General features: G+C 45.4%; 1 protein-coding gene across 5 annotated transcripts in view; it reads left to right on the top strand.

The window, feature by feature from the left end:
• MTCL1 (microtubule crosslinking factor 1) overlaps positions 1 to 22734 on the top strand; it is a 669362-nt gene that overhangs the window by 153345 nt on the left and 493283 nt on the right. The gene's annotated exons all lie outside the window — the stretch shown is intronic.

Raw genomic sequence — 22734 nt, 5'->3', positions numbered from 1 at the left:
AGGTGCAAAAACAGGTGCAATGTCCCCTCCAAGCCTGAGCCTACACATTCATATACATATGGACACAAGCATTCACGCACCCATACAGCCTCTCTCGATCATTCACACAGCATCCACCAGAACACTTCACTCATGCCTATATATGAATGCTTGTATCTGTGTGAGTAAAGTGTTCTGGTGGGTGTTATGTGAATGATTGACAAAGCTGTATGAGTGTGTGACTGCTTGTGTGCATGTGTGTATGAATGTCTGTGGGTAGGCTCGGAGGTGGCATTGGGGAAGGGCAACACAAAGGTAAGAATGCATGTTCTTGTTGGCTGCATGCAGTGCACATACTCGGCAAGACCTTGGTATTGCCCTGCACCATTGCCCCCTCCAACCCTGAGCCCACACACACACACACACATACACACACAAACACACACACACATTCATATACACATGCACATGTAAACAAGGATTCATGCACCCATACAGCCCCTTTCAATGATTCACATGAAATCCACCAGAACACTTCACTCCACAGGTACACTCCATACATACATACACACAGTCAATCCCCCATGCAACTTCTCTCAGGCATTGAATGATTGAGAGAAGCTGTATGGGGGGGGGGGGGTCATTGCTTGTTTCCATGTATATATGAATATGTGCATCTGAGTAGGTTTTCTGATGCGTGCCGTGTGAATGATTAATTCACACAGCAACCAGCAGAACACTCCACTCCTGCAGATACACACATTATAAAGACACAAGTAGTCATGCACCCATACAGCCTTTCTCAATCATACACATGGCACACACCAGAACACTACATTCACGTAGATACACACATCATTCATATGTACATGCACTCAGGCAGTCACAGCTCAATACAGCTTTTCTAAATTACTGAATGATTGGCAGAAGCTGTATGGTGCTGTGACTGCTTGTGTGCATATATATGTGAGTATGTGCCTCTGCCTGAGTAAGTGCTCTGCTGGGCGCCATGTGCATCATTCACGCATATGCACCCAATTATATAGACACATGTACACAAGCAGTAACGCACCCTAAATTAGAAGTGATTCCAATCATTATAAAGGCGAAACCAACACAACTTGAATGGTACACCTCCTTTGCCCTTCAGGTAGTCCAGGCCGAGGGCAAGCTATACTCGTCAGAAGAGATGTGAGGTAGCACACAAACATCGAAAACAGCAATAATATGGCGGTTACAAAATACAATACATGACATTTATAATGAAGGATCTATAGAAATACAAAAACCTCATTAAACTAAAAATACAAAATTAATAAAAGCACTAATGACCCACCCCTGTAAGGAAAAACACAGACAATGCAGACTTTGTAATCAAGTGGGTTTGAAAACTGGGACAGCCAGGCAATTTCAGTAGCAAGTGCAACTAAGATTACGTTTTAAAAGCAAAGGGGTGGTGTCATAAATGTCACCAATACACTTTAAGGCATTCCAGAGGGACAGGGTCAGTTGAAATGCCTCTTAGTCTTTTTCTTGGGGGTTGACCACATCAATCCAGACTTATAGGCACTTTCCGAGGCAGTGTTTCAGTGTTGGGTTGGTGAGCTGGGAAAGTGCTTCCAACACAAAATGCAGTTTAACAAGCAGCAACGAAAGAACCTTGGGTCAGGCCAGCAATGTCCTGGTCAGTGTAGCTCACAAGCTGATTGGGGAAGGAGACAGGGCCCTGGGCAGTTCCTTGATTTCTGGGTTGCTGGAAGGCCTGTGCCTCGGTATCCAGGGGCAAAGCGAATTCCTTTCTTCTACACTTCACAACCATTAAAGATTGTAGAGATCACTTGCAGGGTCCTGTCCCCTCGGGTGAACAGGTTCTTGGGTACCAGTGGTCTCAGTTAAAGCAGGCCTTACTCAGCCAGCAGGTCACCCGAAATATTACCTTAGGATGTTTAGGGGAAAAGGCTTGCCCTTTTCTCGGAACTCTTTCTCTTCACCTCTATTGTAGAGGACTTTGGAGCAGACTGTACTCCCAACAGAGTTCCATGTGTATCCTTCTTCAAAGATGAATCAATCAAGGGGATGGTCTTCTCAGACCTTTTTATAGCGAAAATTCCACAGGGAATTGGTTTCCTTCTAGCCTTCTGTAAGACTGCCAATCCTGGCTGCTGAATTCAAAATATTCTGCCTGGCAATGTCAAACCCAGAGTTTGTTGTCTGCAGGAAATGGGGTGGTGACAGGAAGTTTGGGAGCACTAGCAAAATCAAAGATGGTGGGGCCCCTCTGGACTGTAGCTCTCTCCTACTCCAACTCAACCTGTCCATCGGTTTTCCCACATCAAAAGGACTCCAGTCATTCCGACCCTAGTCTGAACCCCTTTTGTGTAGACTGGGTTCTGCTTTTAAAGCATTGGCCCAAACCCTACCCCTTGGGGTATTTTCTGCCTTGTGGGAAAGATGACAAACCTTTCCAAAGAAGATCAAAGGGACCCGGTGGGTTCACCCAAATAGTTTGTCTTGGGTAAAACTCACCTTCCAGACACAGAATACACAGGACGTTTCTGCCAGTGGAGTGAAACAATGAAAACCAAGAAGATCATACGATGACCCTAAATGGCTACGGTTTGTATATTTGTATAATCCCAGGAGCCACCATGCCAAACCAGACATGGCTTATATATATTTATCTGTTACCAGACTTTGGGGGCACACAATCATTAAATGTGAAAACTGCCTTTTCGGTTTCAAAGGTATTCCCTAGTTTTTTGCAAAAATAACATGCAGATTTAAGAATAATTTGAGTTCCATACATGGCAACTAGAAATATTTTGCAAGGGAAAAGCCAAGGGTAGGCAGGAATGTTCCCTCAAAATTGTAAAGTTTTACCAAATATGTAGCAACCACCTACATTTTATTTGTGAATAAATTGGCTTGGGACTTCATAAACGTGGAGCCCTGTTACAACTAGCATGCTGTAGATATGCCAGTTCTCCAGCATTGGATCTTTCATAGATTCATATGCTGTGAATATTCCCCGGCGTCAGGCTGGGAATCCTTTGTTATCTTATTTTATCCCTTGCTCAAAGCAAAGAAAAGTTTCGATTTTGTAGGCTGCCGTCCTCTTTATGGGTGCTTTTGGTCCCAGTCAATGGGACATTAAATAGCTAGACCTTTAGAACCTCCTCCACCTCCTCTTCCTCTCCTCAGATTGCCAGATCCATAAGGTATTTGGTAGGAGGGAGCATGTGAATCTATGAAAGATAGCAATGCTGAAGAACAGGAGATGCAGGAAAGCAACATACTCCTTCTCCAGCACTGGATCATGCTGTGAATAGACGCAGTAGCAGCATGTAGTATTGGAGGCTGCAAAAGGTAAAATTCCTACCTTATTGAAAAAGACGCTGCAGGACTGCTCTCCCTGTCTGAACATCCACTGTGTGCTGCCTCTCCAAGCAGTAATGTCTTGTAAACGTATGTGGCACAGACCATGTAGTTGCTTGGGAAATTTCTGCATTTCAGATGCCCACCCACAAATCTGACGAGGCTGCAGTGTCCCTTGTGGAGTGAGCATGGGGTGGAGCGGCTAACGGTTTTCCTGCTGACACATGGCAGAAGGATATGAGTGATGAAATCCATCTAGAAATGCCCTGCTTGGACAGAGTTTTTCTTTGTGACTGGGTCTATACATAAGCCAGGAATAGTTGCATTGAGTTTTATAGGACTTGGTCCTGTCGATAAAGTATTTAATGGCCCTATTTACATGTAGAGAGTGCAGAGCTTCCTCTGCAGAAGTAACCTTTTGGGAGAAGACCAGCAAAGCAATGGTATCTTTTTTCTGAAAGTCTGTCGTGATTTTTGGAATGCATCTCGGATTTGTCATCAGCAGAACTTTATCCTTCCGGAATCGTAACTACAGTTCATTTGCCCCAGAATGTGTATTTCTGACTCTTCTAGCCGATGTGATGGCCACCAGAAACACCACCTTTCAATAGAGGTACTTCAGTTGGGCTGTGGCCATTCGTGATGCAAGATTGTTCTGTGGTCTTGCGATATGATTTCTAGGTGATCGTGCAGCTGTATTGGTCAGTTCACTGAGAGTTGAAGCAGGTCCGAGTACCTTTGGCCTGGCCAGTTTGGAGTGAAGAGTATCACTCGGCATGATATGATATGATATGATATGGTATTTGTAACGCGCCTATACACAAGTGTTTCAAGGCGCGACGAGGCAGGGAGGGAGGGAAACAAGGGGAAGACAGACAAACGATCCTACTAGGCCAGGTGTCATTCAGATCGCGCAAGTGCAGAGGTAAGGGGAAAAGGAGGAAGTGCAGGGGGAGGAGGTGGGGGGGAAAGTGCAGTACAAGGTAAGTAGCGTAAGAAATAATAATTAATAAATAATAAATAAAAAGGGCCAGCTGGTGGCAAGTGGTGGCAAGTGCGAGGTAAGTGCAGAGCAAGTGCTGGGAAGGGGGCTGTAGGGTACAGTGACAGTCCCACAGTGCACGGGGAGCCAGGGAGGCAGTGCAAGTGGAGAGTGGCTGGGCCCTGGACCGAGGTTGCTGAGAGTGGCCCAGATGCAGGTTTAGTGCATGGATGCATCCTGATCATTTGTATAGTCCAGTGATTGACCGGCAAGGGATGAAACGTGTAGGCAACTAGGTTGTCCCATGGCAAGGAGAACACGTCCCCCATCAACCCCTAAAGTGGGGTCCTGCTGGAAAATAGTGTGCACTTTTTGTTGTAACCCGTGGCAAAAAAAGGTCCATGGATGGGTAGCCAAACTTCTGAAATAGCAGCTGCAGCTGGCTGTTTTTGAGTTCGTATTTGTGAGTTGCTTGCCTGCTTAGGCTGTCTGCCACCTGGTTCTGGACTCCTGGGAGGTGGAACACTTGAAGAGATATGCCATTGGGGTTTGGCCAGTTGCAAACCTGTTGCACATCTACGGACAGGGTTTTGGACCTTGTGTCCCCTGATTCCAGAGGTAATACATTGTTGTAGTATTGTCTGTTAGGATCTTGACCACTGCCCCTTAAGTATTGTCAGGAAGGATTTCAGTACCCATCTCAATGCTCTCAGATCCAGTAGATTGATGTGGAGAGTTGTCGCCTTGGTTGTCCATAGCCCCCTGATATGGAGCTGGTTGATGTGAGCTCCACAGCCTAACATGGATTCGTCGGTGATGAGCGTTCTGTGATACGGGGGTCTTGAAAAGGATTGCCTTTTACAATTTTGGATCTGTTTGCCCACCATTGGAGTTTTTGGTCCAGTTTGGTTGAAACCTGTACCTTGTCTCCCCATGTTCCTGAAACCTGGGACCAGTTGGAGGCAATGGATTGCTGTAGGAGCCTCACATGGACTCTCCAATTGGGTATCAGCAGAATACACAATGCCATAGCTCCCACGAGTCGCATGCAGTTGCACACTGTCAGCCATCGTCCTGGCCGGAAAGTTGGGATCAGCGAGACAAGAGTATCTGCTCTGTCTGTTGACAGTCTCACTCTCGGCTCCTCCGTGGAGAATTCTGCACCAAGAAAAACAGATTTCTTGTATGGCAGAAGCTAAGATCTCTTGTAATTTATTGAAAAGCCTAGGTCTTGGATCCGCTGCACCGTTTGCGACATAGAGTGTCATGCCCCGGCCATCTCCGGTGCTCGCACCAACCAGTCATGCATCCTGGAGGTCTAGGAACGCCACATGTGTGGGATTGCACCACCTTGTTGACCTGCTGCAGTGTGACCGTGTTGATTTTATGTTTCTTTATGAACTTGTTTCACTTGCACAGATCCAAAATTGGATGCCATTTGCCATGTTTATTTTGAACAACAAAGTAACCCCTCGTCCTCTGTACCGCCTTGGCACGTTCTCTATGGCCCTATTTTATAATTTTTTTTACCTCCTGCAACAACACTTTTACGTGTGCAGGTGTGTGATGATTTGGGGGGGGTTTCAGGTGGAAGCCATGTAAATTCCAGTAGAATGTCTACTAGTACCCATTTATGGCTTCTAGTACCCATTTGTCCGATGTTACGTGTTTACAGTTATGGACATACTAGGACATGTTTCCCCCTACCTGCCTTCGTTTTGGAGAGCAGTCATTGTTGCTGCTTCCCTTTCCCTCCAGTCTGTGAGCTCAGAGATTGTTTACGCCTCTGCGTTTGTCTGAGGTTTTGTGACCTCCGATATTCTTGATAGCCTTGATAGGTTCTCCTGTAGCCTTGAGAGTACTACAAGAAACCCTTTGTATATGGTCTACCTCTTCTAGTGGAGGTTAAAGATCCTGCTCTTCCCGAGGCTAGTCTGAAGGGTCAAAAGGAGCTCTGGCTCTGTAATGACGTGAGAGAGGGCACTGTGTCTGAGTCTGTCTTTATAGCCTTGAGGGCTTCATCTATTTTAGGCCCGAAGAGATTATCTCCTTCAGAAGCCATGTTGACCACCTTGTGATTTACTTCTGTTCTAAAGTCTGTGCACCTGAGCCAACCTTGCCGTCTCAACGCCACTCCATTGCCGATTTGTTTGAAACCTTTCTCAGCCAGGTCTACCTCAATGTTATTACTGTGATTTGATGCCTCCTTACCTCCTTAAGGATTGCTTTGGCTTCCTTTCTCTTGTCCTCCGGGAGATGTTCCAGTTTGGGAGCCAGCCTATGCCACATCTCCCAGAGATGGCGTCTTGACTGTGGCAGTACCTATAAGTAGCACTTTCTTGCCAAAAGCATCCTGTTTGCGACCCTTGTTCTCTGGGGGCACTGCACACTTTTTCTTGTCTGAGCGGGCCTTTTGACCAGCTGCCGCCGAAACAGCTGATTCTGGGAATGGTTGTGAGGTGAGACCCTTTGTCGTTGAGTCCGGTGGGTTAAACCTTTTGTCTAATCTGCCCTTTGCTGCAGGTACAGTAAATGGATGTCTCATTGTTTTTGACATTCCTCCGATACAGGATCTACAACTGATATGGAGAACACTGCTTTTTTTCTCTTCCCCATATGATCAAAGAGGAAGCATTCTTGTTGTCCTCTGATGCAATTAGGCCAAACTCTTGACAGGCCTTCGTAATCATGAAAAACCAAGATGTCATCTGGTGGGGAGGGTGTTTGTGTGTCATCTGGACGGTCATCGACTGGTGTGTCCGTATACCAGTTGTCACATATCTGTGGCAACTGTGTTGTAGTTGATGTTGCTGTGTCACCCACGGAGACAGAGTGCCAGCACACTCGCTTTGCATCTTTGGCTGGGAAATCTGGGCAGAGGGAACGGGTGGTCTAGATGACACTAGACGGTGATAATAAATTACATGGGCCAAGGCAAACTGCATACCTCTAGTTAGGGATGGAACTCGACATGGGGCCGGACAGCTTTTTTTAGAGTTCAGCAGGCCTCAAAGGGAATCACACAAATAGACTTTGAAGATGCGTTGCAGGGTCGTAACCCCTGCCTTAGAGGACTGGGCAAGGGCCAGGCAAATCAGTGCGACTTAGATGCAGCCTGGGACAATTTTCTAATGAGGAAATAGTTGGTGCCTGACATCCTGTCATAGGGGGTAGAGAAGAGCTAAACTAAGCAAATGCTAGCTGCACGTGACTGGAACTAAAGAGAAAGTGTAACCCCATAAGCAGAAAAAGCAGAGTGAGAAATGAATATAAATATTGCAAGTGAAATCTGAATTAGGAAGAAATCCTCCTGAAAAAGTGTAAAATAAGCAATGTACTAGAATGTTCCATCCCAGTAGTAAGCGGGTGGGGCTTATTGTGTGTAATGTTTATTTTGTTTTAATGTATATTGCATGGGCTATCCTGAAGGTGCCTTCTGTCTGCCTACGGGGAGTTAACTTTAGACACTGGTGGAGGCATTGCACCATGCACTTATTGTCAAGTTAGGGGTGTTCACTGTTGTGGGAGGAGATGTAATGGATTATTGAGTGAGATATTTCAAAGACAGAGCCTGGAAGGCTGGTATCTCTGGTTTCTGTTGCACCAATCAGGTTGCTAAGTACAGCAGAGTGCCATTATGGGGTGGGATCCCTGTGAATTACTCATTCCTTTACTGTCATTACTCTCTGTAGCTCTTGCCTGTGAACCCCATACAAGCAGGCACCATGAGCAAGCTGACAGGGCCAGATCCTTTTTTGGTGTCCCCAAGCATAGTGCCAGGTGGTGAAGAGTGGGGGTAGTGGGAATGGGCAGTCTACACAAAGAGAGTATAACTGTGACAACATACCATCTGTGCAGGCAGGGAATCCCAAGCTTTTTTGATTTTTGTAACACAAAATTATGCTGTTAATTCTTTTTCAGAAAGTGAGCTCTGTTAATCAAGCCTCACTTCCCTAATGCTCCATGATAGAAATATATAGTGCACATGTGATCTCTTTGCTGGACCCTGTCTACTGACATCCCAGTAGCTCTCATGCCATTTAGCAACATGGCAGCCACAGCGTGACATGTACATTCCTGACAAAAGGTCTGTTGGAATCCAACGTAATTTCAACAGCCATGGGATATCTTTAATAATGGGCTCCCATGATCGAAACTATACATAACTGTGTATCCCCAAGGCTTGTTGGTAGATTGGTTAAATATAAGATATATTTTGTTTGATATAGTGGCCTATGGTGAGATTCGATTTGATATTTTGGCCAATGGGTAGATTCAGCTATAGATGGCCAAAGCCCACTTGATTTCATTTTATTCAACTGGTTTTCAAGTGATCCCTGCAACTGTCAGAGCTTTGGGTACCACAATCTGGGGTCCACCAACAACGGGCCGAGCCCCAGAGGATTCTTTTTTTCTTGGCCTGGCAAGCCTTATCACCTTTCCAGGGGAAAAGGACCTGCCCCTGGTGATTCAAGATGGAGCCACTGCTTCGGAGGAAGCTCTGTCAGCACAATGGGAAAGTCACAGCAATGAAATTACTGGAGTCTTTTATATGTAAAGTAGGAGACAGAGAGAGGGGGACTTTTATTGAGCCCGAGGGGAGGTGATGCGCCCAAGTGAAGGGACCCACCATCTTGGGAACTCCTAAGAGACACTTCCTCCTCCCTCCCAACTTCCTACTGACAAAGCACTCTGGTAGCTGAAGTTGGAAGACAAACACTCTTGTTACAACAGCTCAACAGCTGAGATTGGCCCAATAAAGAATGTAAATGGACCAATTCACTGTGGCAACATTGTTGTTTAAGGGAGTCTGAACCCTCCTTAGTTGATTCATCTTTGGACTCAAGAAGAAATATTCCTTTCTTGAACTTTATTGGGGTGCAATTTGCACCAAGGGCTGAACTACTGAGGTGAAGATGAAGCTTCCCAATGGAGGAAAAAGTCCACTCTCCTGCCACTCCATTGGAACATTTGGAGTGACTTGCTATTGGACAAGACTTTCTTGTTGCCTAGACACTGGTACCCAGAACTTTGCCTGCTTGAAGTGACAGCCCTACAAGTGCTCTCTGGCAACCTTCCTAGCTGGGAAGGGCAAAAGGGCTCATTTTATGCTCTGAGACCCTGGACAAGGTCCCACGGCAACCAATAACCACATGAACAGCTTTGGGCTGCTTCCCACCTTAAACCACTTTGAAGCTGACTCAAGTCCTCTTGAGCCGCTGCAAAACCCACAAACTGCCTTTTGACATTTTACATTTTTTTATCTGCTTCGATCCAATTTCGAACCACTGACTTAACCTTGCCTGCCTGTTCTCCAGCACGTTTGAACCAACCACATTGGTGAGCTGTATTGTTGGACCCAGCACCTGTAGGTGATGTTTATGGGGCAATAATGAATGCAGGGAGCTTGTCCCCCCACCCACCCACCCAATCAAACGTACCACAACAATATCTAAATGTTTTTGGGTTCTTCTTTAACACTGGATTTAATACATATAACACCATTATTATCCCTCAGACATTTGCAATAGGCAAGCCAAGCATCAGGCCAGTGTGCAGAAAGAATATATATTTATTATGTGCATTTTTCAATTTTTATACTTTCTATTCCCCCCTGTTAACATGTAAAGAGAAACACAGGTTGAATAAACACTTCAAATGATGGGGTTGCTCTCAAGGCTCCTAACATAAATAATGATGTAGCGCCATGGACAGGATAGGACAATTAAACTTTACCATAGGACTTGCATTTAATCTCACTTAACAAAATGCAGCATTTTACTATCGGGCAAAAGAATTGACATGCACAGCACCATTCATCCCTGACATCCCTGTGCGCTGTCCATTTCTAACAATGTTCAAACACCACATCATTTAACACAATACTTTTCTCAATATGTATTGAACCCTTTTTCTTTACCACTCTGCATTGGAAAATCTCTCTTCAATGTGAAGTCTCTTTCTCACTCTCTGTAGAGATTGGCCTTTTCTTTCTTTCTTTCTTTCTTTCTTTCTTTCTTTCTTTCTTTCTTTCTTTCTTTCTTTCTTTCTCGTGCGTGTGTAAGGCAATTATACATCAAGATACGTTTCAAAGCGTCCACAGGGCAAAGGGAGACAACATGGGATAGAGGCAATAGAATACAATAATGAACAGGATAGAGGTGGTCCTACTAGGCCTTGTGAGCATTCAGAACGTGAAAGTGCAGAGAGCGAAGGGGCAGGGGTGCAAGGGATAAGTGCCAGGGAGTAAGTTGCCAGGTATCGTTTAAGTGCTAGGCAGAGGTGGCATAGAAACAATGGTCATCTGCCAATACAAAAGTGCAGTCCTGTGAGGGGCACGGGCCAGTGGGTGCTGAAGGGCAAGTGCTGGGAGCGGGAGGGGCTGCAGGCGATTGGGAGGATGGCTTTGACCCAGGAGGACACATAAGGGCCACGGCCCCCAATCTCAGTGACTGAGGGGATTAGCACAGGATGGGAGGGGAGGTGAAAGGAGGCGGCGAAGAGGAAAGTCTTGAGGTGCTGCCGGAATTTGAGGCGATCTGGCTCAAGATGGAGAGGGGGTGAGGGGGCTGTTCCAGAGGAGGGATCCAGCCGAGGAAAGAGATCAGCCACCAGCTCGCTGCTTAGAAAAGCGCTTGACACACCGACAATTGGAGCCGGAGGAACGTAAGGACCTAGAGGGAGAATATTTGGTGATAGCAGATTGTAGATGGTGTGGTCCCTGGCCCCGGACAGCCTTATGGAATTTGATCCTTGCAGCAAACGAGAGCCACTGGAGGGATTTTAGGGCTGGAGAGATACGGTCCCTGGGCTTGAGGCCAAGGATAAGTCTTGCAGAGCCAATTCTGGATATGCAGGAGGGTGGGGGAAGAGGGTAGATTAAGGAAGATGCTGTTGCAGTAGTCCAGCCTTTTTCAATCAGTTATTTCTCTTTGTTTAACCTGGAAGACAGTTTTCTGTCCAGCACAGACCCAAAGGTACAGTTATGATTTAGCCCTCCCTCTTTTTTTTTTTGCAGGGTTCAAGGAGAGTTGACCATTTTGGAATTTTGTTTTTTAAATGCATCACTTTCCTTTAGGGGATTGGGTTGGCAAAAGGGTACTAAGTGATCCCCAATTACTTTAATGAATATATCATCATCAGCTCTGGGAGAGGGATCAGAGATTGTGAACTTCCCCGAGCTCACACCAGTGTTCTTTGGCTATGTGGGAATTCATTAAATTATTAATTAATAAGAAAACACTAAGGATTTACTTATGTTTTCCCACCACATCAATAAGGGGAAGATATGAATTCAAACAGATCCCCACCAGTACTTTGTTCTGTTGGACAAGGTTACTCCAATTTTCTGGGTTTTGTGTTCAGGAAAAGTCATCAAGCTACCTGGGTCATCTCATGGGAAGCATGAGTCCCGGTCAGACTCCAGACTCAATTGTGGATAGCCTCCAGCATCAATCCAACTGTTTGACTCTCTTCCTGGTTATGGATGCCCCAGCCTCTGCATCTTTCCTGTTTTCATCAACCTCCTTTTGTCTTCCTTGCAATTCTGGTTCTCCCAGAAGTCCCTCCTTTTACCCCTTGCATGTCTACCTTTAAACTCCTAATCAGAGCCCCAGAAGCTCTTAAATATGGGGTGCTAGCTTATTGGCTCAGGATTCAGACATCTATTGTCCTATCCCTTAAACAGGGCCCAGACATTTGCAATGATTGGTTCCTTTAGTTACTATGCTCCATTTCTGTGAGTTATGGCTCCAGCCATCTGAAGTTAAAAAAATCTTCAACGTGACACTTTTGTTTAGTTTATCGATAAGGGTCCCAAACTATATATTTTTGAATTGATCTGATCAGGCCATTCACAATGCGCTGTGTCTCATGTTGGCCTCAGTTGCAAGTGTGAATGGCAGATTTGTTGTGATTGCCATAAAAAGGATAAAAATTAGAATCATGAGATTTTAACAAAAATTATGTGGTTCCATTAGCTACACGGTACCTGGCTCATTCATCTGTAATTTATTCTGGGGAGTTGCAGTCACATTTTAGCTAATAACTCTTGTTCCCAAGATCACATTTTGACATAGTTGTGTTATCAGAAGGGGCTTTTCATAGGTATTTCAGGAATAGATGAACCTTTTTTGTAAGTGTCATGTTCTCAAGTTAACAACAAAATATGATTCTCCATACAAACCTATGGCATCCTATTTATTATATACATATTATTAGTTCAATCAAACAGCACATTTCTCTTCCCATGACATGCATGTAGGCCTGGCCTCTGTCTTGCAATGCCCAGGACCTGAAGATGTGTTCCTATCTTTCTGAACAGAGGGGTATAACTTTGCCCCATGACATGTCAATTGTCATCAGCCCTTGGGCTTCACTGCAAAACTGAATTTAATTTAGATTTTTTTAGAGTTCACCATCCATTAGCAGCATCATTGTTTATACAGTGTTGTCATTTACCTCAATAAGACCTCTTATCAGGCTCTACATCCCTTTCTGGCTCTGCTTAGGCTTCAAAAGAGTTAGCCAAATGTCTGGTAAATGTAGGGTAAGGTGAGCAGTTCTTGATGTTTGAATCTGATATGCGGTAAGGCTTCTTCTGGCTTAAACACAGGTTTTTGGTGCTCTGATCAACCAAAATGAGTACTTTTAAAATGCATTTTTATTTCCATTGGATGATGCCTTCTTCGATGTCTTTTATCACACAAGCTGTATTTTACTCCTGCATCTTCATTCTAGCAGCTTGTTTTAAAACAATGTATTTGTTTTTCTATAGCCACCAGTTTCCTTAATGTGTGCCTTTGAATTTACTTCTGCAGTGGAGTTTCATCTGTAAATGTTCATTTCCATACCGCAGAATGCACACATTTCTCCATGTCAACTTGGTTGTAGCAAAGCTGCATTTTCAGGTATCACTCCCATGTAGTTGAAATTAGGCTATATGCTTTTTCATCCTAGTAATACGAATACAGGCCACACTTAGTATTTTCTTTTTTCTGTGGAACATATTGGGATATTTGGCAGGTGAAAGTTCAATACTGGCCTTGTCTCTGTCATTCAACAATGCACTTTTGGGCTTAACTTAGCCAAAGGCAGTTCATTTACATCTGGGGTGTACAATACCCCACACATCCACTCGATCATCTCGATGCTCACTCAACCCATTGTGACACGCTTGACTTAACTGCCATGATGCCGACTTGAATCATTGGGAAGCGCCCAAATGACCCACTGGAAAGCACCTCAAAGCTTTGTTCGATACTGTCAAGGGTAAAATTGAAGGCTAAAGGCATCAGTAGTGGTTCTGCCCCACTGTCATGGTGCCAAGGGAAAGGCCCTAGTGATGTTTAAGAACGCACTCTTTTCCTTTTTCTTTTTAAAGACATACTTCAACACTACGGCAATGAACAACTGTCTGCATACTCCTATCTTCACAAGCAGATTGTCTCCTTTCATCCTAAAGTCTTCATATTTGTTGTATTCTTTTACACAATTGAGTTATCAATATAATAATGAGTTTGCATTTTTTTTGTTTAAAAGCTCCTATTATTTTATGAAATGTTCCATGGACATTTCTTTTATTTTGGTAAAATTGCTGTTTTGGAGGCTTCCCTGCTGGCTCACAGCCCTCTTGAAGAGTATAGCTTGCCCTCTGCCTATATTACCTTAAACAGGTGAAGGAGGTGTAACATTCAGGTTGGGCTTGTTTCACCTTAATGATTGAGATCACTGTTCGTTTAGTAGTAGTAGTGTTGGGCTGAGTAGGTTTGTAGAAACCATTCCTTTACTCCTGCAGAGCAGTAGTAATTTTGTCAAATTAATCGCTTGTCCATCATGCTTACCAGGGATTGATGCAGAATAGAGAGACAATGTACCTCAGTGTTTGTCCCTAACCGTTGGAAAATCTCCACCCAAAGATCTGCAATGCCACTCCCTGATGCTAATTATTTCCAACCATATTAGGCCACACAACCCCACCAGAATGCACTGTGATGAATCTGATGGTGTCATCACTTCCTTCCCGGCGGTGACCTCTCCCCATGTGGCTAGGAAAGGGCAGTCACTTCCTGATCCTGTGCCTGGGGATGGCTATATGAGGGAGGATCACATGAGGGAACAACCTCTGGCAGAGTAGCAGGGCACCATCAGACAAGGCATGGTCTGATGGTGGTCTCTCTTGAGGATACCCCATCCATACCCAATGCCCTAATGGCATATTGTTACACCACCCCTCATTCCCCTAGCAAGGATACTGATGACCTTCTAACAAGATCTATGTGTGAGCCATCAATAATTGACTTACCCTCTTAGATGCATGAAAATACCTTCTCAGATTATTCCTACAAGATATTCAGAACTAATGTATCCTTAAAGACTTGTGAGAACACTTACTCATACTTTACATGTAAAACATCAAGAATGGACAACCATTCCCATAACCACGATAATACTGTGATGAAGAAGATGAGCTGAGTAATACGCAGCGGAAAAGACCAAGAGTACAGTCTGTGCTCTAGTTGTTGTGAGTGTGCACTTTTGGCCTGGAGGTTTAAACAGCAGCCACAGCTGATTGGAGAGCGCTGCTGGAGGGAGAAATCTGATTCTCTCATGGACCGAGAGACCGTGGGGATGCAGAGAGTGCCATGAAGCCATCCGGCTCGAGGAGACAGACGACGAGAAGGAACACGCTGTGGGAACGCCAGAAGTCATTGCAGGGTTTCTGGGCGTTCTCAGGTGTTGAGTGGGAGCCTTTACTTGACCGGAATCTTACGTGAAGCAGGAGAGCCCAGCAGGAACCGTGAGAAGCAGAGAAGCCGAGGGTCGAAGGCGGCGAGTTGGGAAGAGACGCAGAGCGACCACCACCGGCTTGCCGCGGGAAGAGTGAGGTACGACAGCAAAATCCAGTGAGTCCCTGAAAGGGAAGAAGGGACAACGGGGCATATTGGGAAACATGGTGCGTGCAAATAACTATTAAAGAAGCAAATAAAGTGCTTGAAAGATCAGAAGCCAATGAGCATTTTGTTGAAAGGGGAAACACATAAATTAAAAGACTTTCAACTTTCTAAGTGTATGGGATACACATATAAGAAAAGCCCTGGCAGAATAGTATACCAGGCAGATGCAGTATCAGAAAAAGCAAACATAAAAGCATGTAAAATAAGGAAATGTGTGCAGAGTTCATATGAGAAAAGCCTGGAAGGAGAGTACACCGGCAAATTAAAGCTGCAAGTGTGTTCAATCAAGAAAGCCCTGTCAATAGAGTATACCAGAGAGTTGCAAGTTTGTGCATATAAGGAAGTCATGGCACAAGAGCATATCAGGCAGTTGCACATTTTTGCATATAAGGAGGCCCTGCCAGAAGAGTATACTAGGCAGATACAAGTGTGTTCAATCAATGAAGTCCTGGCAGGAGGGTATAGCACGTATTAAAGAGCAAAAATGAGCAAGGTCATGGGGGTTACACCTTGGTAAGTGGGTACATGTTGCTGTAAATGAATTCTGACAAAAATGTATCAGGACAATTCTGAGTACTGCAGTCAGATTTTTAATAAAACTGCAGTTTACGTGTTTGTAGATACACCTAACTAGGAGTTACACAAGATACAACAGTATTTACAAATTTTTCAGGTATAGTAACCAGTTTGTAAGTGACAAATGTCAAATATTTGTAGCGTCTTTCCAATGCTTACACATCTACTGAGGGGTCCTTGGAAAGGGGACCAGTGGATTTAGTGAGGTGATAGCATGTAATAATCAGCACATATGCATCAAAACAATGTAGGGTTGAACAAGGACAACACAGACAATATAGCAGTCAACACAACAATGTTTCGGCCAGAAGGTGAGCTGGGATGAGCTCTGATGGTGTGGCCTTCATCAGGACGAGAAATTCCAAAGCGGGAAGTATCTTGTGAGGTCTGTTGAGATAAACAGAGATGTTATAGGAGTGGGCATTTTCGTGGGTATCTAGCACAGGTAGAGGTTTGAATGCACTGAATTACCGGAACTTGGGAGCGCAGTGGCTCAGGGAGTGGCAGTGTCAGGAGTACACTGGAGGATTTTCGAGATCCTAGAAGTGGCCGTTCCTGTGGAAGTAGGAAGGACATGGAGGCTGTGTTAAGCCATAAAGAGTGGAGGAGCAACTAAGGGTTAAAAAAGGGGTAAGAGCAAAGCTTACCTTAAGGAGGCCTGTTACCGCACAAATTATGGGTGGAACAGGCTGGCGTGATAAATACGCAAACTCAAGCGTGAGGGGCTGCAGAAAAAAAGGACACACGGGGCTCAGATTGCGGGCCTCGGAGTATAATAGGTGTCATAGTGCACGTGAGGGCTGGTGAGGCGTGCAGGTCACAAATGGCCACGGATGAGGTGTGGCGGATAAAATCACGAGTGGGTAACATAACATATGTGTCCCACGAGGAAGTAGGTCTGAGCATGACTTCAAAATAGACAGAAGTGCGAATCGTTGTGTTTGCGGTGTCTATGTGATCCCTTGCACCTATTTCTCGGCTGCATGTCTCACTTAAGAACGGGAGCCTATCCTCCATTTTAGATTTCCACCTTCTTCACCCCAGCATGACATCCTGCACTGGCAATCCCGCTAATCCGCCGCCTGGGTTTTTAAGGTTGTAATGACTCCCTTTTTAGCATCACAGACGTTTTTGACACCGCAAACACAACGATTCGCACTTCTGTCCATTTTTAAGTCATGCTCAGACCTACTTCCTCGTGGGACACACATTTTATGTTACCCACTCGTGATTTTATCCGCCACACCTCATCCGTGGCCATTTGTGACCTGCACGCCTCACCAGCCCTCACGTGCACCATGACACCTATTATACTCCGAGGCCCGCAATCTGAGCCCCGTGTGTCCTTTGTTTCTGCAGCCCCTCTCGCTTGCGGTTGACATTGCGTATTTATCACGCCAGCCTGTTCCACCCATAATTTGCGTGGTAACAGGCCTCCTTAAGGTAAGCTTTGCTCTTACCCCTTTTTTAACCCTTCGTTGCTCCCCCACTTTTTATGGCTTAACACAGCCTCCATGTCCTTCCTACTTCCACAGGAACGGCCACTTCTGGAACCTCGAAAATCCTCCAGTGTACTCCTGACACTGCTACTCCCTGAGCCACTGCGCTCCCAAGTTCCAGTAAGCACCGGTCCTTCATGTATTTAAACCTCTACCTGTGCTAGATACCCAGGAATGTGCCCACTCCTATAACTTCTCGTCTGTTTATCTCAACAGACCTCACAAGATACTTCCTGCTTTGGAATATCTCGTCCTGGTGAAGGCCACACCATCAGAGCTCATGCCAGCTCACCTACTGGCCGAAACACTGTTGTGTTGACTGTTATATTGGTCTGTGTTGTCCTTGTTCAACCCTACATTGTTTTGATGCATATGTGCTGATTATTACATGTTATCACCTCACTAAATCCACTGGTCTCCTTCCCAAGGACCCCTCAGTGGATGTGTAAGCATTGGAAAGGCGCTATAAATATTTGACATTTGTCACTTACAAACTGGTTACTATACCTGAAAAATGTGTAAATACTGCTGTTTCTTGTGTAACTCCTCGTTAAGTGTATCTACAAACACGTAAACTGCAGTTTTATTAAAAATATGCCTGCAGTACTCAGAATTGTCCTGATACATTTTTGGCAGAATTCATTTACAGTATCGTGTACACACTTACCAAGGTGTAACCCCCATAGGTGTGTGTTCACCCTTCGTTCATGTATCCCATGACCTTGCTCATTTTTGCTCTTTAATATGTGACTACCCACCTGGGTAGAGCAGGGCATCAACAAGGTGCCCTTTTTGATAAACATTCAGGAAGGTATACCAGGCAGTTGCAAGTGTGTGCATATGAGAAATTCCTGGCAGAAGAGTATACCAGAGTTACACGTGTTCAATTTAGAAAGCCCTGGCACAAGAGTATGCACAGTAGTTACAAGTGTGTTCGTTCAAGAAAGCCCTGGCACGAGGGTATACCAGGCAGTTACAAGTCTGTTCATTTAAGAAAGTCCTGGCATGAGAGCATACTAGGCAGTGTCAAGTGTGTGCATTGAAAAAAGTCCTGGCAGGAGAATTTAGCAGGCAATTGCAATATTGTTCACGTGAGAAAGCGCTGGTAGGGAGGCACACTAGGCAAAGACAAACTGAAGATTGCAAGTTTTGTTCATTTGTGAAAGCCATGGCCGGAAATTATTCCAAGCAATTGCAAGAGTGTTCATATAAGAAAGTCCTGGCAGGGAAGCACACCAGGCAAGGACAAACTGAACAGTGTATAAGGAAAACATCACCTAAAGGGATCCTGAGAAAGATATATCAGGACTAGACAAAGGCTGGGTGAAACCAAAGAGAAGAGGAGTGAAAACCTGGCAGGAGAGTATACTAGGTATCCAAAGAAGATAAGGATAAAGAGCCAAGTTATTTTGTCTACCAGTTGTGTTGTAGATCAAGGGAAACTCAAGAAAATTATATTTTTGAACCTACAACAGAGGGAAGAGAACTCCAGGGGAAGGAAACAACCCTCTGGGCCAAGAAACTCTATACTTCTAGAACTTTTGTTTTGGAGTTACGCACAGATCAAAGACCCTTTTCACCTTAGGAGTTTCTTTTGTTAGACTGTGAGGGTCAGAATAGACCTTTGGACACAGGATGGTTTTAGTTTGGGCATTCTGACCTTGATAGACCCTTAGTGTTGGTTTCAGGTAAGGAAACACCTTTAGAGCAGGGACAGAGAGGCATTTCCCCACCCCCTTTTACTGTAATAAAAGTCTTTGACTAAAACCATGAATCCTTTGTGTGCGTGTCTCATTCCTGGCTCCTCACAGCACCCTGATGCTATGTTCCTTCCCCAGCACTCTGCATACTGAATCCAGGCATCTCAAATCTATGTCCACGTTGTAATCTAGAGAGTCACTCCCCTACCTGCTGTGGACAAATGCAAATATTTAGCCAGGCAATCCCTGTTTTGTAACCAGGCAGTAACTACAGTTCTCTTGCCAGTGCAGGACCATGTGAATTCGATTGTACGTGTTGCCATTAATTGTGAACTATTACAACTTGAATGTTCCAAATCCCTAAAATGTTTGCTAGCAATGGCAGAATATTTAAAGAAATGGGCTACCTGATAGTGGCTGCTAAGTAGAGGCTGCACATTGATCCCGACCTCTCGACTAGGAGCCGCAGAGGATGGGGACCTTCTAAGGCCCCAGCAGGTCTGCGATGGTGGGAGTTGCTGTAATCTGTAGTTGTATTGGTAATGATTTGATCGTTATTACTAGTAGCGCTCAGCTGAGTGGCACTGTTGATACCGGGGACCTGTCTGTTTTATTTGGTGCTCTAAAATATAGTTTGTTTTAGAATAACCTCAAAAACAGCCATGGCACTTGACATGGCTAGGCTTGCCAGAAGTAATCTGCTTTCAAAGAACTGAGGTAGCTGATACTTTGAAGTTGTTTGTGGGGCTTGATACTTTGAAGTTGTTTGTGGGGCTTGTATGCTGGATTCTGTCATAATATTTAAAATGACAAGTAATGCAAAACAGTTTTGTAAAATCCACCTTTTTTTCAGCAGCTCAAGGACACTCATCCATCTCTTGCATGCTACGCGTAATAATACAGTTTGCTAGATGTGATGACACCATGTTTTGTGCTTGTTCTGTCTGCTTTTTGTCCCAGTTGTTTTCTGTTTTTGCCTTCTTTTTTCCCACCTGCTGTGACTACTTTCTGACTCTTGCCACTCCCTGCCTTTTAAAAGTGTGTGCTTGTTTGTCTATATGTTGTCTCATTGCCCCTGCTCATAGGACTGATCCCTGTCGCTCTCCTCTCCCTCCATCCCTCCCTTCCTCCTTCTGTCTCTCCCTTCTTCCTTGTGGATACACATCGACCTTCCTTTAAAACCCTCCTCACTAAGGCTTCCCTCGCCTGTGTGTCCTCAGCAAAGGGCTGGGGGAAACAAGGGCTTCAGCCAGAACACCTGAATGGTCCAGTTAGGGCCTGTAAAGGATGAAGTTGTAGAACCCCTGCACAGCACCTGAGAACCCTGCCACCATATGCTTTACTCCTTATACACCCCACTCTTTCTCCACCCTAAATCTCATATGCAGACACTCCACATGCACCAAGCACTATTCCAGCTTTAACCCATTCAACCCATCCCACTCATAACCAACCAACCCACTCCACCCAAACACACACAACCTCATACTCCTCAGCGCTCGCTCCGCTGTACTCCACTAGGTAGACATTGCTTATATAGCCATCATGCACTACCAGGACATACTCTTCATAACAGAAACATTGGTTACCTCCATCCCCTCCCACGTCCTGGAGGTCCTTGTCCCTGCTGACTACTACATCCAGCATGACAACCCTTCAGAGAAGTCTGGAGGGGGTCTTCCAGTCATTTAAGACCTCATGGCCATGCATAGTCTAGGATCCATCACCCCTTAACTTCATGGAGCTCCTGACATGCCACTTCCGCTCTCCCGTGTGACTTTCAACCTCTGCATGGAGTCACTGGGGCACTCTTTGCCAAATTCAACCTCAAAATCGAGGAGTAGGCTGATGACACACAGCTATACCTGAAGGTCGGTGGCCACGACAACGTTCACCATTTGAAAAACTGCCTCTCCACTGTTGATGTCTGGATGTCATCCGCCTACCTGAAACTGAACCCCAACTAAACAGGGTTGATCCCACCTCATGGGCCTCAACAAATGCACCCAATTCAAAACTGCCTGACAAAGATGGACCTCGACTGCTTTTACCCCTAACTTGCCCCTATTGTAAAGTCCATCAGCTTCACCGTTGATTGCGAGCTATCCTTCAATGCAGACGAAGAAATGCATTGAAGGGTAGGTCGCCAAGAAGACACAAATGGCATGCAATGAGCTCTCACTCCTGCACCGGATCAAACCATTCATCCCCGCCTCAGACTTCAGATCTGCCGTCCAGGCCCTGGTGCTCTCCTATCTGAATGGTGATAACACCCTTCTGGCAAGTGTTCCAACCACTACTATGGCCCCCATGAAAGTTGTCCAGCACACTGCAACACACCTCATTGTTAGACAGAGGAAGTTCAACCATATTTTCCCCACTTTCAAAGAACTGCACGGGTAAACCCACCAAGCGCTCATCCCTTTCAAGACAGCCTGCATCACCTAAAAACCTCTAATGCCGAGGTCACCATCATATGTAGCTGAAAATATCACCATCTCCAGGGGTCAACGCAAGATAGGGGACCAAAAATGGAATCCAAGAAGTGCATGTGAAGAGCAAAAAGCAAGCATTCTGCTATGGCCCTGAGGCCCGTGGGCATGTGGCGCAATGGTATAAGAACTTTAAATAAATACATGCTCCCAGTGGTGTTGCTAGGTCTGGAAAGATCAGGGGCTAAGCTAATGTCTGGACTGGCAGGATTTGGGGCTTGGTAGCATTTAGGTTGTAGTACCTGAGCTTCTATCCGGGGCCACAACCAAAAGACCTGGGTCTATAGCCCCCTTAGCCCCTCCTAGCAACGACTCTGCATGCTCTGGAATATCCTTCCTGCTAACGTCAGGCTGGATCCCTCCTACGATTCAGGAAAGGTCTCAAGACTCTGCTCTTTGAAGGACACTTAACTAACAAAAGAGGGCCATGGACTGGCAAGACAACCCCGCCCCCTATGTTCCACTCCTTTTATTGTACGCCGCTCCATTGTTTTCTAGCTCGGTATGCACTATAGAAATCACCTGCAAACATCTACGACAAAAACGCGTGACATTAGAGCGTATCATTCCTCTTTGATGTCCTGATATCGTTGCCTGTGTCCAATTCAGAGTGGGATGAAGCTTAGAATGCTTCAGAGTGCCTATCTACCAGTCTCACCCTGACACAGTTCCGCATGATACAGAAATAACCGGCACAGCGGCCCTGGGGAGCTGGACCGCATTTTGATACCATTATGGAAGGGGACGTGTGAATGCATTATTTATTGTGTGACCTACTTATCTCTGCGAAGTGAGGGAGAAGTCAGAAAAGTGTGCTGGTGTCGCTGCTATTTTAAACCTCCGGCTGTAACCTGCGCAAGTCTCCGCAGCCTCCGGCGTGCCGGTGCTGCTCCATTCAGCGGTGACGGCTGCTGGCTCAGCACGAGCTGCCGTGGGAGGCTGCCATGGCGCGCCTTTTGCTGCAGCGTTGCTGGGCCTGTCAGCGGAAGTGCGTACGGTGCCGGCCTTGTGCATGAAGGCTCCTGCACACCAGAGGACCCAGACTTCAATAGGCCTTCTGTTGGTGGCTCTAAGTCTCATTTGCATGTTGCATGGACTGTTTTGTGGCCTGAAGGTTTTCCATCTTTTCTTCGCCCTTTGCTAGAAGTGCGAGATAGAGGAAGCGTTAGTGCTGGT

Source organism: Ambystoma mexicanum, chromosome 5p (genome assembly GCF_040938575.1).
Source record: "Ambystoma mexicanum isolate Mex_15411 chromosome 5p, UKY_AmexF1_1, whole genome shotgun sequence".
Lineage (NCBI taxonomy): Eukaryota > Metazoa > Chordata > Amphibia > Caudata > Ambystomatidae > Ambystoma > Ambystoma mexicanum.
Note: the sequence above shows the minus strand (reverse complement) of the source record. Positions and strands in the feature narration are given on the sequence as shown.